The following is an 18,055-nucleotide window of genomic DNA, read 5'->3' as shown; positions in this document are numbered from 1 at the left end:
GATGGTCCAAGCTCCGAATTGTAGACTTATACTGGCTGAGGCGCAAGGTGAGCATCTCACACTCCTTGAAAGACTGCGTAGCTTGAACTACGCTGCTCATTCTGCTAACACACACCTGCAGTGGATAAGGCAGGATCCCCACTGGCATGGTTGATAAGGCAGGATCATCCCTATTGCCCAACTGCAGCACTATGGTCAGCAGCAGGGACCCTACTCTATACCCAATGTGAGATACATGATGAACAGGTATGTCACTATACGTCCCTGTATCAAACGGTCGCTGCTACCACCCCAGGCGTGATTGACTCCTGTTTCTCTACGATCAACCTCCCTAGAATTACGCCAGATTAATAGGTTAGATATATGAGTCCATTACACCTTCTGAGATACAGGAGGCCATCTCTTCCTTTGCCACTGGGAAAACCCCGGGACCCGATGGGTTGCCGGTGGAATTCTACAGAGCATACGTATCAATACTGACACCCTGGCTCAAGCCCTTTATGAGGAAGCTTTAACTACCGCATGCCTCCCAAACACCCTTCGTGAAGCCTTCTTGATCTCCCTGCCTAAGATGAATAAAGACCCCGAGCTCTTACATTCATATGGACCACTGGCACTGCCCAACTCTGATGCTAAGATACTGGAGAAAACCCTAGCAGACTGTTTGACTCCCTTGGTCCCGGCCATGGTCCATCTGGATCAAAATGGGTTTGTGCCTGCTCAGACCACATCACTCAACTTAAGGCATTTTTCCCATGTTGTTGCATACGCACAATATTTCTGGCCTAATGCAGATTGCTTAGTATTAGATCTGGAGAAGACATTTGACTCGCTTGAATGGCCCCTTTGGTTTGAGCCACTTCCGCGGTATGGGTTTGGCCCCCACCTTCTTAAGCCAGTGCGACTGTTGCACACTTTACCATTGGCCCGACTCAAGTCAAGCTCCCTCATATCTGACCCCATTGCACTAGGAAGAGGCACTCGGCAGGGTTGTCTTCTTTTCCCCCCTCCTTTTTGCCCTAGCCATGGAGCCACCCGCAGCTGCTTCACATGCACAAGGGCAGGACTGGGGTATACCCTAATGTGATGGCACACAGTCTGTGTCCCTGTATGCGGATGTCCTGCTCTTCTATTTTAGGGATGTCTTCCTGTTCCCTACTGGAATAGCCAACACACTTGAGAATTATGCCACCCTTTCTGGCTTGCGGGTTAACTGGCCTAAGTCGTGCCTCTTTCCACTTCCCCTACTATACTCAACCCCGGCTTGACCATAGCTGCCTCTCCCCTAGCCTGGCAGATCATCACATTCTGTTATCTGGGGATTCAAGTCTATCACTTACCCTTCGATCTATTTGACTGTAATCTGACGTGAGTTGCCACATCACTCAGAGCTCAGATGTCATTTTGGAAGATGCTACCCTTGTCGGTGGAGATACGAGTGCCTTTTCTCAAGATAGTTGCCCTTCCTCATCTTCTGTACTACTTTGCCAACCTTCCACTATATGTCCCTACTTCCTTCTTGCCCCCATTCAAGTGCGCCAAGATGAGAGTCTTCATCTGGAACACCTCTTGGTGTCGAATGGCGCTCTCTAACCTCTATCGACCAACTGATCGATGCGGGCTCACAGTCCCCAATCTTGCGCATTATTACCTGGCATCCCAACTGCAATGTGTATCTTAGTGGTTTTCTGCCTGCAATTTGGCTGATACAGCCACCGCATGGAACCTTTCCAGTATCCTACAACTATTTCACCCCTGAACCAGACCGTTGTCACCCCAACCCTTGCTTCTGCGCATGGCATTCCGCTGCTTTCAATGCTGTCTATATCTTACAAAGGTGATAGCTCCTTATGCCCTGGCTGTAGGGCCCCTGGGAACCCTGAGTGGATGCCAGACCACCTCTGCAGCGGAGTTAGCAACCTGGCATGCTGCAGGTATACCCAAGTTAGGGGATCCTTACAGCGACAGGAAGCTTCTCCAGCATGAAGCCCTCATGGAGGACACTGGACTTCCTCCTGGTAGCTTTCTCCTCTACAGCTCCCTTATTGGCTCACTGGGACGTGTATGGGGATCTGACCCAGGATCCACCCATGCACCTGACCCTGCAATACCAGCATGTGTTTAGCAGGGGTGGCCATTTGGTACGTTGGTTGGCTGAATCGCTGCACATGCACCACTTGCTGCCGCTCGCACCCCTTCGAGGCCACTGGGAAGCTGAGCATGGGCACCCCTACACAGACAAAGAATGGTCTTCCTTGTTAAAAAGTCCTATCCGCATTCCACCTAATGCATGGTTCCACCTGATTCAATTTTATATAGTCCTTAGAGCAGTGGTTCCCAACCTGTGGTCTGGGGACCACTAGGGGTCCGCGAAGCCTCCTCAGGGGGTCTGCGACTGCTTAGAATATTAAATAATATTAACAGATTAGGTCCCCAATGTTCAGTAATGACTCACTGGGGGGGTCCCCGGATTCCAATAAGGATTCAGTGGGGGTCCCCGGGTTCCAGTAATGATAAAGTGGGGGTCCACAGAAGTCAAAAGGTTGGGAACCACTGCCATAGAGCTTACCTTACACCCGCCAAAATTAATCGGTACTTCTGTCGTGCAGATGCCAATTGCCCTCACTGTCACCTAATAGATACAGACCTGTTACAGATGCTCTGGACGTGCCCTCACTTACTGCAATACTGGTGAGAGGTGACGCATCGCCTAAATGACTGTACTGACAGAAACGTCTTATCCACGTGGGAAGCTTGCACACTGGGACTATTCCATGGGGCTAAGAAATACAGGGTCACCCCACAATTCCTTGGCCTGGGACTCCTATTGGCCAGGAGGCTCATAACCCATAGATGGAAGTCACCCGACCTGCCACGCTATGAGGAATGGACCCCAGGACCCAATTAAACACTATTGATGCTCAGGACACCCGAGAGCGTCTGTCATGAAATTTCTGTATCTGCACTTTCTTGCACATACAAAACTATGGCCTCGTGGCCTGCCTGAGAGGTACACTGGTCATGGTTAAAAGATCATTTTTCTTTTTTTATTATTGGTTAGTGTTGTTCTAGTTTACTACAGTGATAACTTTGAATTTGTCACTGTCCATTACTCGCAATGTTTACTGGTGCACAACAACTGTAAACCTGCTCATATTGGAACCAAGACTTTCCCTACTCCAGGACCTGCCATTAATTCCCATTAAGACCTACGCACTTTACACTCAACGGCAACTCACACCCAACTACTATCATTTTGCCTTTGTCTTTTACGCTGTGAAATGTAAACCATTAGCACTGTCTGTGAGTAGCTGCATGTATTGCTTAAATAGCCAGTATGTCAACTTTGAGAAAAAGTAGACAAATACAATAAACAGATTCAAACAAAAAAATAACCTAAAGGTCTAAGTGAGCTTAGTTTAGCCACTGCAATAAAAAAAAGTAATAGCCAGTAGTAATCATGCAGTCTACAAACAAATTGATACTCAATTTAAGATGAAACACACAAACATTGATGGGAGGCATGCTGGCAATACATCTAACCACTGGCAATCGCTTGGGTAGCTTTCCAATCCATTGTTCATTTGTCTATCATGCCACCTCAGTTTGGGCCCAGCCATATGTAAATCAATCTTGACCCTGCTCCAGTGTAAATAGTTTAGCTTGAACTTCCAGGCGGGATCAACCCTGAACTGGAACAGGAGCAACTCAAGATCAGTTTTGCCGTAATTGGCGCTCTTCAGTCAGGTGTAGCTTTGTTCCAGTGGCACAGTGAGCATGGGACCCATGTCTGGGCATACCCTTGCCACTTAAGGCGGTACATCAAACACACAAAAGTTGATGGGAGAAATGCTTGCAATAAGTCTAACCACTGGCAATCACTCAGGGTAACATTCTAACCCATTGTTCTTTTTCCCCCCATGCCATTTCAGTTAGGACCCAGCCATATGCAAATCAGACTCAGCCCTGCTCCAGTCGGACTAGTGAAGCCTGAACTGCCAGGCCTGGTACTCCCCGAACCAAAAGAACAATGGGTTGAATGCAAACTGGGCAATTGCCAGTGCCTAGACTTATTGCAAGCATCCTCCCATCACCTTTTGTGTGTTTGACCCAATCTAAGATGGCCACCGAGCAGCGTCAAGCAAAATGATGAGCCCCCTCCCTTGCTGAATGTGGTGAGTTGCTCCTGAGACTGGCATCTCTCACAGAGATTCATAGGCCTTTAGCTGAATGTGCCCCCAAGTGGTGCAGTGGCTGCAAGGTCCTGTGATATTTCCATGTGGCCACCTACTGTTGTGAGACACTTGCAAGCCACATGAACTAATCAGGAAACTCTTACAGCACCCAATCAGTCCCAAGAGAGCTTTCTTGGACACAAATCTTTCAGCTACATCAGCTACACAAACAATGCTGCGAGACAGCTTGAAATGACAACGGGGAAATGCAAACTCAACAGAAAACAGCAGTGAGTGAGGATTGTGTGAGACTCGCACACAGGACCCAGCAGGAGTTAATTAAAGACTTGAGTCAGATCAGACAGAATGTAAAATTTGCAAACAAAGAAAAGATAATGTTTAATAAAAACTTACTTTTTCAAGGAACAGCAAAAATAAACAAGCATTGGTTGGACCTGTAGGTCAACATTGGCTGCAGACCTCTTGGCTTTGTCAGTGCTTATTTTGCTCTGTTATGGGTTTTATAAAAAACCTTTCATTGAGGGAGTTGCCAGGACATTGCTAATATAAGAAAAATCCTTGACTAAAAGCAAACATATTTCTTTGATCTCATAAGGCACATATTGCAATAGTGGTACTGGGCACTCAGGCAAACTACTTTGTGTGCAAATGTGTTCCTTGTGAAAGAGCAGAATTCTGACATTCACAATTAAGTTAGCCAATGGCTGAAGTGGACTGACCCATTGCCCCATACTGTATCCTTTAGTGGGTGAATGACAAATATGAATGTCACAACTGACCAATGAATGAAGAGGGCTGGCTGAAGCCCCTAGAACCATGCAATAGATATCATTTTAGTAAATTCAAAAGATCTTGCTTGACACCAGACCTAAAAAGATGAGGGGATTCTAGAGATCAATTGAATGCATAGTGTTCAGAATTACTTATTTTATTACAGCTGTTTGAGGAGCCATAACCAAGTAATGCAGATAATGCATGATTCAGCACACAACATTAAAATATAATTATTTTCAGCACAGCAGGAAATCAGAGTTGAAGGCGCTTAAGCAGAGTCTTCGGGTATGAACCACCAGGCCGCCAGGCTTGCGGTGAGCATCACATCTGCCTTCTTGGCAAAAGACCATGCTTAAAGATCCTCTCCAAAACACAGTGGGGAAAAGTTTGCCAAAAACTGTTTTCTCTGTTGTGGCGGAACCTGTTTTAGGAAAACTAATGTACCATCTGACTGGCAAAGCATGAACTTCATTCTGCAAACAAAAAGTCAATGGGCATTCCTTGTTGAAAAAATGTATGGCAGAAAGTCTATCCTAAATAAGGCAGTTCTTCTGACGTGCAGTGACAGATAGCTCTGTGGCAGACGGGCCATCGGTCAAAACTTGGCACTTCACCCACTTCTAAATTGGGTGGGTGAACTATGAGTTTGATTATCAAGGCATTCTATGCTTTTTGGCTGATGCCCTGTCGCTGACCAATTCTAAACAACTGCATTAGTAACCTAGGGGTTGTTTAGTTATGAAGCACTCTATGACAGTAAGGATGAAGTATACATTTGAAATGCATCTGTTTTTCTCATTTTTCAGACAATGAGAAGATTTTGTTGGTTGTAACTGCTTCTAGAGGATAGAGATCATGACCTAATGATTGAGAATAAAGACCTGCCAAGTCCATTAGACAGGGAGCATCAGAGTTTTGTTTGTTCTTGAAGTTGTTTATCAATTTCTTTCTGCACTTGGGGTAGAATAAGAAGCAGCCTCAGGGTGGAGGGAGTGAGCATAAGAAAGATTTATATATTCTTTATTTATAAATTTATTTCAGATCTCACATAGCACACATTTCCACCCAAAACAGGTTTCATAGCACTGTACAATCAGGGTATATACTTACAATGGCAACTAGTACGCACAAGAGTGCGTAGTTTAGAGTTAATGAGGGCATGCCTGTCCTGCAGTACACAAGGTTATCCACACAAACAAGATGAAAATGGAAAAGTGTGGCCAAGCAGAATGTTAGAGCACTCTACAATAAGAGATAAAACAAAATAAAATAGCATAAATTAAACAACACTTTCTGAAAGATATTCTGCAAAGCAATTTGTCCCCTTAGTGCCATTTTCTTAAACTCTTTCTGCTTTTCTTAAAAAGTGATAACTCATTTGTAAATCGCTTGAGGTTAGTGCGCTTTTTGGATCCGATTCACAAACACATTTATGAGTACAGGAAACACTACTAAAGGATTACTCTTTTATGTACTCTTACATGGCTTTTTGGAGTGCCAGAAACATCTTACTCCCTCTTGGTAAAATGACAAAGTGGGCAAAGGCCTTATTGTTTTCACTTGTTGTATATGAATACCTACAGAATATTCCATTTGTGTTCCTATGCAGGAGTTTTGGGGCCCATTCACATAGGGTATGCAAGAGCACACTATGGGAGAACTACTTTACATACTCCAAATAGCCATTGTCAATAGGTCCATTTAAGGGTGTAATTCTTTTCTGAGAGAACAATTCCGGGACATTGTAGTGTAGTTCACATGATAGTTGATGCCAACAGTGATATTATCATTGATGTAATTTACGATTACATGTGTGAAATCTTGAGCAGTTCATAGGGGTGGGAGTTATGCTTATGTAGCTTAATTAGTAAACATTAAGTGATTGATTTAGATCTCTGCGGAGGGAATACTCCATCACAAATGTTACGGACATCCCATCCACCGTATCACGATCTCCATAAAATATAATAGGATCGTAATACTGTGGACGGGATATCCGTCATGTTTGTGATGGAGTTTTCCCCTGCACCAAGATCTAAATCAGGCCCCAGGTGTATTACAGGTTTTGAATCAGAACCATCCCTTCCCTTCAGCTGCTGCTTTTTCTTGGAATAGTCTGTGAGCTCTTAGGTTTGACAGTGGACCAGCATGGTCGGGTGAGAAATGACTAGATGTAGTTCACAGTTTAAACTGACTCGGAGACCTGGAACTGGGATGTCCAGAGAATGAGGGGTGCTGGGAGATGGAATAAGTTGACCATGTTCATAGGATTGGGCCTTTTAAGAAATGCAGTTGAAATTAAGGAGAAAGGTGGATGTCTAGTTATAAATGTATCTTAGTATGCTGTTTAAGTACATAACTGCTTTAAGATGATGTAGTCAAGAAAGTTGCTTATGTGGTAGCCAACTGTCCACACCATATTTCTGAAAATTGTTGCTCAATGTTACACTCTTATATACCCCTCCCTATCCCACGCCTGCTGACTGTCGCTAAGTAGACTTAACTACTAGTGTCTGACTAGCAGCCCCTGCCCATCACTCACATTTTTCTAGCACAGTTAATGAATATCATATTAATGACCACATAATAACCAAAAGGCAAATATGAAAGACAATGAGAATACACGGTGGAAAGTTCTTAATCTCTTTAGTGGAAGTATTCACAAACAGTAGCAACATCCCCAACATGATTAAGATGGCCCAGTCACAGGGTGTGTGGGAGAATATCAGTTTGACAATGTGACCCGATCAGATGGAGAGGTAAAATGAAAAATGATCCCGGATTTCCTTCCTTGGTATCTTAAGCCGATTGGCCACATAACTGTCTCAGTGAAAGAAGAGAAATGAAAGTGTCTACAGGTGTAACCTGAATCCTGTAGAACCTGTAGGACCAGTTCTACAGAACTTGAGATATGAGACGTTCTTTCATTTTCCACCACGGTCTTGATATTTAAGATTTAACTACTTGGTGATGACCTCTGAGTTTCTCTGCATAAAAATAGCTATCTTTTCAAAAGACATCTTCAAATAATAACTGTGGCATCTCCCCAAATATGCACCATGTGCCTATCTCATTGAGAAGAAAGCTTTTTAAATGGACTGTGTTTAAAAAAACAAGGAGCAGATTTTAGAGTAAGCTCCAACAACAATGAATGTTGTGTTATGTGTATTTGTACAGCACACTATCAACGGCGAGGGTATCCTGCCGCTAAAGAATCAGAGGTAACTCAATGTGAGTATTTTATTATTGATAAATAAAGGCTCCAAATAAAGTGTTTTCTCTGTATTTCTATGGCAGTTAATTGAGAACTACTTAAAAGAAATAATCAACTGTGGGCCAGATTTACAATTTTACACTAATATGGCGTTAAGGCGGCCATTCTCCTTCGTCATATTTACAAAGTGGCGCAATGCTAGCATTGTACCACTTTGTAACCCCTCGTGGCACATAATACCCGCGCCAGGTATAATGTATGCAAGGGGAGCGTTCCCACGCAGGAAGGCCGCAAAAACTGGCACAGTGAAATCCACATGATTTCACTGTGACATTTTTTCCGTCATTTTTACCGCCTGCTCGGCGCAGGGGTTAAAGTGACGGGCCTATAGTAGCCTATGGGCCTCCCTCGTGCTTTGCTGCATTAGCACCATGATTTATGGTGCTAATCCAGCAAAGCGCCACAATTGTGTCATGAATTATGACGCTATTGTGGAAACGAGCGACATGGGGCGCCGTATTGTAAATACAGCACAACCATGGTGTCATTAGGTGGGGCAGGGGCGGTGCAAGAAAAGTGGCGCTTTGGGACCGACGCGCCACTTTCCTGTAAATCTGGCCCTGTGTGTTTTGAGGCTCAAAGGACCAGCACAGTAAAAGGCTGCTAGCCATGAAGGAACTAAAGGGAGAGTTAAACATCCAATTGTTGTGTTCAACACAGTTTGAGTGAGTGAATGCCTGAGTATGCAAGTTAGAGTGAATAGGTAATGTACAAACACTTTTCCCCATAGACACAGACTGGGTAAAAACATTTGCTACATCTGGCCCTAAGTGTTTGTATGAGTTTCTGATTGCTGATTGTGAGTGGCATGGTGGCTTGGTACTTGAGTGATTAAATAGAAAAATGAGTGAGTGGTTAGTGAGTTAGTTAAAGTGAGCAAGTGAGGGAGTCAGCAGTAAAAATGTGTAAAGTGGACTCTGTTATATAAAAAATCATTTTATTTTAATGATAATTCTGCCATGCTTATGATAAACAATCTATACTACGCAAGGGAGATTTGAGTAGCTAAGCATTGATTATGATTGAGCTAAATAATTACCATATGTACTGCAACTCCTTTCAGAATTATGAGTTGTACAAGGTTTATCGAACCCAGGAAATGTCAGGTGCAATAAACTTCACATCCCCTTGATACATTTCAGAATGTCAAACCTGTTGACATTCACTAAGAGAAAAATATCTTATACATTTCGAACACGTTTGTGTCTGATTTAATTGTATGGTAATTATTGTCCAGTACACCTGGCACTTCATAACCAAGACCTAGGGGGTAGATTATTTTTAACTTTAGATTCCTTGGAAGAAAAAACACACGTGAGATCACAGTATATACCGTATTTATACTTTTTTAGCGCCGCATTTGCGTCGTTTTTTGACGCAAAAACGGCGCAAACTTGCAAAATACCATTGTATTTTGTAGGTTTACGCCGTTTTGCGTCAAAAAGCGGCGCAAATGTGGCGCTAAAAAAAGTATAAATACGGGCCATAGTGTTTAACCCGTATAGCTGTCATAGATAAGGGTGCTAGTCAAATATATATTTTACAAACCTTGATGGCAGGAAATCCTGGTCTAAAGTCGACCAGGAAGCGTTGAAAATGCCAGGCCGAATGGTGAAGGTCTGAAAAGACCATGGAAAAGTGACCAGGGACAAAGGGGCCACGTAGCGCGACAGGGGTTCCGCAACATAGGCACAAAAATGCCCCCCTGCAATGTGGGCATGTTTGCATTGACTGAATAGGTCTTCTCTATCCTGCACTCCTCAGCAGCCAGGCTTTAACTCTCAGTAAAGGAACAGTGATGTTGACTTCACTGCTCTTACCACTGCTTGCCTCGAGCATCCCAACTGGCTGTATTTTTTTTTCTCCATTACATTACCATCTTGGGCTGTCTAGTGGCAAGACAATGAACTAAGATGGAATAGGTGACTGCAGCCAAACTTAATACAAACAAAGGTGGTCATTACGAACTCGGTCGGTGCTGGCGGTCTACAAAAGACCGCCAGCACGCTGAAGACCCCGGCGGCCACATTACTAATATTCCGCTGGGCAGGGGGGCGGTTTCCGCCAGCCTGCCCAGCGGAATGCAGGGCCTGTACATTGAAGCCGGCTCCACATGGAGCCAGCAGCAATGTAGCAGTGCGGCGGGTGCAGCAGCACCCGTTGCGTATATCACTGCCCGTAAATCAGGCAGTGACATGCGCGACGGGGCTGTGCACGGGGCCCCTGCACTGCCATAGCCAAGTGCATGGTCAGTGCAGGGGCCCCCAGGGGGGCCCCAAGGCACCCATTCTGCCAGCCTTTCCCTGGTAGGGTAAACCGCCAGGGAAAGGCTGGGGGAAAACAGGTACATTATCCGGTGGGCAGCGCTGCTTGCAGTGCTACCCTGTCGGATACGTAACTCTGCCATCGCCAGACTGCCTGGCGGTGGCGGAGTTACGCCAGTGGCGGTCATGCCATGAAGATTACATGGCGGTCTGGACCACCATGCTGGTGGCGGTAATTACCACCACCGCCAGCATGGCGGTCCGGACCGCCATGGTTATAATGACCGGCAAAGTGTGGAGACTATGGTGATGCTATAATTATGAGTGGGGACCAGAATGATCATAGAAACATGAATTAAACATGAAGAGAGACCATGGTGATGAAGTAACCCTGCGTGTGAAACACAGTAATGAAAGAGCAACTACAAAGACTGGAGGGATTTCATACCCCTATAAACTGGCATGGGTGATGATATAAGCACGAGTAGAGACCACAGTGATAATATGACTTCCAATGATGATATAGCTATGAATCGAGACCATGTGATGAAATACACACAGTTTCTGGTCCCGATAAAAAATGTACCCTCGAGTGGGACCCCTGATGATGATGGAGTACCACACTGATGATACAATAACAAATAACTTTCAAGATCACTGTGCCCTAAATAATAAACCATGATTATTGAGGATTTGAGCTAATCCCTACTGAGAAAAAAGCTGTATCAAAGATGCTACCACCAATAATGCACTTCAGAATATTATGCAAGAGAAAACTATTCCTAAAGAAAATCTATGTTATAATACTACCTCAGAACTGGGACGTAAAGAATCATGTTCCAGTATACACTTCAGAGAACACGACCATGAATAAACCCATAGATATGTCTAATATACCTTTTGCGAAACTCTTTAGCCTCCAAAATATATAGTGATCATGCATACTCAATGATCATCAAACTAATAATCTTCTTGGTGCAGTCATTCAGGAGACAACTCCTTCTTTGCATGGACGTCATTTAGGGGTCGCCAGGGGTCGCAGCTGGCTTGCCCCTTGCGACCACTGGGCACTGCCTTTGCGATCCCTGGCCTCAGAAGTGGTAGAACCACTCACTCACCTTGAGGAAAGAGAAAATTAAGTTTTAATTGAAGAAATTGATTTCTTTAGGTTTGACTACCTGAGATGCGCAATATTTGCTATTGGGGCAAAGCTTGCTCCACCACCACGTGACAAAGATATCACATCAATCATTTACGGGGCTTATTGAGTACTAGTCTATGTTATACAGAAATCTGGCAACAAAGCAGAAGGTTTAAGGAAGGGGGATTGTTTCAAATGGGATTGCAAGCAACGAAAAGGTTTTGATATGATTAAAGAAGAATTCTACAATTAAGGGATCTTAGCCCCTTTTGACAGTAATTTCTTTGTCCCGTTGACCGTTTGATGTATCTCGTTTTACCTTTTTATTCTTCTACAGTCCTTTACACAGCTTATATCTCCATGTTTGCAGGTACTTGAACATTTCCCTCAGCATACTGCTTTTATTCCATTATAATCATAGGACTATCTTATCATTTTGTTTCTGAATCTCTTCTCTCAGTCCTATCCAATATGTAAAGTTGCCAAAAATCAGCTGTTTTTTTTTTATCTTGAGAACTGCATATCTAATTTAATAATAGAAACAGCCTCTCTTATCCATTCCTTTACCATTGAGGGCATCAGGGGTAGGTTGCTACAATCCTTTGTTCCCCTTATTTCCCTTCTTACTAACAACATTTAAAAAAACAGAAACTTCTTATGTATATTGACACATCAGTTTATCGCTTCCTCACTTTTAATACCAAAAATAATAATTAGGAGGCATACCTTGATCATCTCATTCAGTATTTTTAAGAGAACTTAACTTACTTCATCCCAAAAAAGTTTCCAGCTTTGTTCATTTGCTGCTGTAGCCTAATATTTCTTACAAGTACAAATCCAATCCTTCACCACTTTGGGCAGTTTTTGCGCGTTTAGGTATATCCTATACAAGAAATAGTTCCTTTTTAAGATAGCAGGAGTAACAGAGGAGTATATATTGCTTATAGATATTTGCCACATTGATTGATTTCAAACAACATGCCCATATTGTGTAGGGTGGACTTATTCTACTTTTTTTGCCAAGCATAATGCAACGCACCACGCTTGACACTCCCTTCTTCCCTGCTTTGCTGTCTTGAATTTCTGCTTCAATCTCCTTGAGGTCTTCTTGACTCCAATCCTGAGAAGCATTTTAGGATGAATATTGCACATATTTAAACCTGGATATATTTCCCCTATTTTGTTTTTTTCATCATGACTATCCAGTGAATAAGTCCAGTGTTGGCTGGCAAAGTCCCTCCATTGTAGCATTCCAGCACCTTTCAAACCTGGTTCAAACCAATGTTTTCAGTAGCTGATCCTTCATGCACACGGGGGTACATAGGAGTAAACAGATAGGAACTATTCTACTGTGGTAGTAGTTGTAAGGACTTCATTGCGGATATAAGCCAGAAAAGTATACAAACAAATAAACTAGATATCATTATAACTATAAATAAATATATATAAAGAAAAGCTAAAAATACAGACCAAAACAATATATACATATCTCAACAGCCTTACTTAAACTTCATATCATCTTGTAAAACAACCTTTATAAAATGAATGTAAATATCAATTCATATAGTCCATAGGAAACAATGAATATCAATGATTTACATTATAGCTAACAATATGGCTTGCATTATTCCAGAAGTGTTTATAGGGTGAAATGAACCCTCCATGACTACTTGTTAATCGTTTCCCGTGAGCGCACAACTTTTGTTCGAAAGTTGCGAGCCCAAAATAAATACCATGTGATGGCAAACACTATTTGCTTCTTTGTATTGCATTTTAAAATCCTCAGTGGCTCCCAGTGGTGCCTCACCCCCTCAAGGTTACCAGCATCTGTGCTGATTGATAGTGGGGGCAAAAGAAAAGAAAGTGAACCTCCGTCTCTTCAACCTGCGGACAATGTGGGCATTGGTTCGTAGAGGAGCCTGAACTGTCCCACTGTGGAGTATGCAACTTTAATGACAGAATGCCTCATCTAAATTGAAGGTATAAACACTTCCCTTGAAAGGGAAATATCTTGTTCATATAAGATTCAAAACTGGGTAAACATTTATGATTCAAAAACTGCCCTCATACTCTCTTCCGAGTAATCTTTCCAAAGGTGTTGTACAACATTCTCTAAAACAATTGCTTCACTTTCTGAGTATCATTTGTTGTTATCTCACCTGGGACAGTCCATAATTCACTGAAACCCAGCTTCACAGACAGATCCCTCACATGCTTCAACCAACGGTTCCGAACATCCTTATCACAGGCAATTAGCTCTTTTAATGATTCCCATAGTATGTCAAGGGTTTAAGCAACGTAACAAGGTGGATAGGGTTCAGTGATAGATCGAATCTTACAGGTATAAGAGGTGTACTCATTGGTAGATTAAAAGGGCCCTTGTTAATTAGTTTTTGGCCTTTGTTAGAATATCTGCACCCCCATAGCCCTAGAACTCCACTCCATAAGTACACACTGACATCACTGAAGCTCTATATACAGTAAGAGCAGGGGACACTGAGCCCCCCAGGGTATATTTCCTCCCAATAGCAGATGCTTTCTGATTCAAGACAGTAACACTGTTCTTCAATTGAGAACCCCACGAAAAGTTATCTGTCAGTCTAATGCCCAAATATTCAGAGTGTGTAACCTGCTCTACGGGAACTCCATCTATTAGCATTTTCCCTCTGGAAGATCGATGGGGATTGATTGACATAAGCTTATTTATAGCCGAAATTAAGTTTTGAGCCCCTGTCTACGCAGAAAGCTGTCTCCAATTCTTTCTGCAGGCCTGGGGGAGTCCTATAAACAATAAGGTGTCATCACCAAACATTAATATAAGGACTGAAGTTCCATCAGATTTAGGAGTGTCATGTCTGCACTTAGATAACCATTCGACCACTCCATTAATATAAAGGCTAAAAAGCGTGGAGGGCAAGGATGCATCTCTGCCTTACTCCTTGATTGATGTTAATCCTATCAGTCAGTTCGCCTCCCATATTCCATCTCACCAGTTCCCTGGTGAAGAACCCTGAATATCAAAAATAGATCAATTGGCATTCCATAGTCTTCCAGGACCTTCCATAAGCTTTCCCTTGGCACCATGTCAAATGCTGCTCTTAAATCAATAAAAGTGACATATAAATAGTACCGCTTCAAGTTGACATACTCCCAGCATATAGTCTTGACTCCCAGGACATGGTCAAGGGTCCTAACCTTCTTCCTGAATCCTTCCTGTGTGTTCTTAAGTATATGGTTCCTACTGACCCACTCATGGAGCCTGATTAAAACCTGGTGAGAAACATTTGTTTGACTCTGATCAAGAAGACTTATAGGCCTATGATTTGAGGGAGCATCCCTAGGGCCCTCTCTGTAAATAGGAATAATAACTGCTGCAGCCCATGAGGTAGGAATAGATCCACCTTTTAGAATGGCATTACTCAAAGTATTTGAATACGGGATCCATTTATCTGGCTGGGATAAATAAAGTCTCCTGGATTGTCATCTAATCTTAGTGCCTTCTCTTGCTTTGTCAACATAAGGGCATTGGCCGTATCTGCTATACTAAAATGACTATTCCCACTGGGTCCTATATTTGGCCCTTTTACACTGGAATTAGGTTCCCCTGTTCTCCTTCCAAGACCCACCCCCCCACAATGACTTATGACCTGTATAAATTCTCAAAATGGTGTACTCAGCAATCTGGTGCAATTACTGCTTCTAAATGATTATCAATTACACATGAGTTAACTGACATCAGTTTCTAAAAAGCCTTTTGATTTCTCTTATGTAAGGCTTCTGTTAACTCCTTCCAATGAACAAATTCCCAACCCCTTTTGGCATTAATCATTATCACTTTCCCTTGTCTGAGTTATTCGTAAACCATTGCCTCCCTTTATTGCTTTGAGAAGGCATTTCTTCCCCATACAAAACTCTTTTGTATACTAAGATGGAGTTCCCTTCCTTTGCTCCCTCACAAACAAAACCCCTTAAATGGTCCACAACCTGGCAATGCAAGTTGGAGAATTTTTGTGTTACCAAATCAGTACAATCTAACCTAGTAAAATATTCCACAAATAGTTCATATATTTGCTTCAGGACCCCAACGTCGGATGCAATTGCTGACCACTTTACATTCCTTCTGTTTGTTGTTGTCAGTGAGACTTTCTTTGTTAGGAATGAGCTATTTTGAACCAATAAACCTGCTATAACTCCCACCCTTAGGGCCTGATGGTCACTATTTGGCCTTGGGATGACTTTCACATCATAAAGAACAGGCCATAAATCGAGGTCAAGAAGGATATAATCTAAGGTTTGCCCTCTTTTAAAAGTGGGACATGGAGGACTCTCAGACCTCATATTACCATTAATACATTTTAAATATGGATGGTAGCTACTGCCAGTAACCAAGCTGCCACCTTTGTGAGTTTTTTTATCAGCTCCCCATGGTGGTTTAGATGTAATTATTAAATCACTTTTATAGACACCCCTCACCTGTCTGCCTCTGTTCAAAAGTCAGCCGCATATTGCAATACCCTGCTAATTTTCTTGGAATCCAGTTTGAGAGTCTCAGTAGTTCTAAGAGATGGTCCATTGTGCCAGACTGCATACTTGGTGAAACAGATCTAATGCACATATTCACTAAGACAATGTGTGTCATCTCCCCATGGAGTAGCTACTCTAAACTCGAACCCCAACAAATCTCTAGAGTTAGAGGGGACTACCCTTACCTTTGGGAATAGATCTAACCTCAACCATATCAGAAGGCCACCGGATGCTCTACCTGATGGGGAGGGAACAGCATTTGTGCTAAATGAAATAAGTCCTGATCTGTGAACTGGCTTAACTGTGCCCAAGTTTCCTGAAAGATTACAATATGATAATTGCCTATAAAAGCACCCCACTTTCAGTCTGAAAGCTTTGATTTAATTCCTGCAGCATCCCAGGCCAAATCCTAACAAAGTCATCCACTACCTCTTCTTTCCCAGTTTCGGATACTGGATGACTTAGGGTGTCAGTGGGCGGGACTTCTAGCTCTTTGTTATACTCCAATAGATTGCTTAGCCTAGTTTGGGAAAAACTAATAGATTCCACTTTTTCTGCGGCCCACACCGTTGACGTGGGGACTTGATCCCCCCCTCCCATATATGCTAGGGCTATTACAGGAACATTGTACACTGCCTGAAGTCAATCAACTTCTGATAGATTTGAATTGTCCCTTGGTGATCCCGAGAACTTGAGAGACTGGGTAGTGTTGGGGATTCAGGAGCCTTTACATAATTTGTTCTATTTTATCCACTGGGGGATTTGTCTTAAGTCTTATTTGAGACCAGCTGTTAGGTCTGAACCTCAACTCGAGTGCTATCAGACCTCCCACTATTTCTGGATACCTTAATTTCAATCCTATGTGATAAAACTTCTACTTATTGTTAAATCATGTTGCATACATTATGTCATCCCTTATAACAGATCTGCAACCTCTTGTGTGTCTTATACACTGGACAGCTTTATTGATAAGTGAGTCTGACAATTCCTTATCACTTTTCAACTCTTCAGGAACATTAACCATACAGATATTGTAGTGCTTGTTAAAAGGACCAGAGGGACCGAGCTACTCATCTTCCCAAAGTTAACTTGTGTAAGGCTTTCACCTTGACTCAATTGATTAGATTTATATTTTTCAGCAGCAGATTCCCCCTTTGTAGTTGTGTAGGAGGGTGACAGGGCTGTTCGCAGCTACCCCCTATATCTGTATTTCCTTGATCTAATACCAAGTGGATTACCTTTATGCAAAGGGGGTTGCATGAGATGAACTGAAGCAAGTTTGCATGACTCTACTTGTATTGTGGAGTTTATCTTTTAAACTAAACTTTTGATCATATCAAGCTTCTCGCTTAAGACCTTAGCCAGCTAGCCCATGTAAAGTCGAGATCTTGCCTCTTATGAGGCCCAGCTGCTTAACTGTATTCTCGTTCCCATTTTTCTCCCTGTGGAATCTGCTCCTTTAACCTCCAGGTACTGATTGTTTCCTAGATGTTCCAATGGAGCATAGGGATTAGAGCACTCTACAATATGTACTACCACAGGCAAATCTGTCCCCTGTTCAATTAGTAATTCATGTGCAGAAGTGTCTGGGTTAATTGACTGACCATGAGGAGCGTTTTTGTGGGTTTTGCTGGGAGACCTTATTAGCTGATCATCAGCTGGGTTACAGAAGAATTCATTAATACCCTTCTGGGGAGGTCCTTATTTTTTAATTCCCTCCTCCCGCTACCCCGTGGTTGTAACCCACCCTAGTTTGGAGCGAGCAACCCTTCCACTTCCTCTATTAAATCACTTATTTCATTAAGGGTACAGTTCTCAGCTGAGTGCCTGGGACATTTTCAAGAACTCTGTGTGGGGGTTTTGTCGGTTGCCTTCCTAAAAT

This window comes from Pleurodeles waltl, chromosome 3_1 (genome assembly GCF_031143425.1).
Source record: "Pleurodeles waltl isolate 20211129_DDA chromosome 3_1, aPleWal1.hap1.20221129, whole genome shotgun sequence".
Lineage (NCBI taxonomy): Eukaryota > Metazoa > Chordata > Amphibia > Caudata > Salamandridae > Pleurodeles > Pleurodeles waltl.
Note: the sequence above shows the minus strand (reverse complement) of the source record.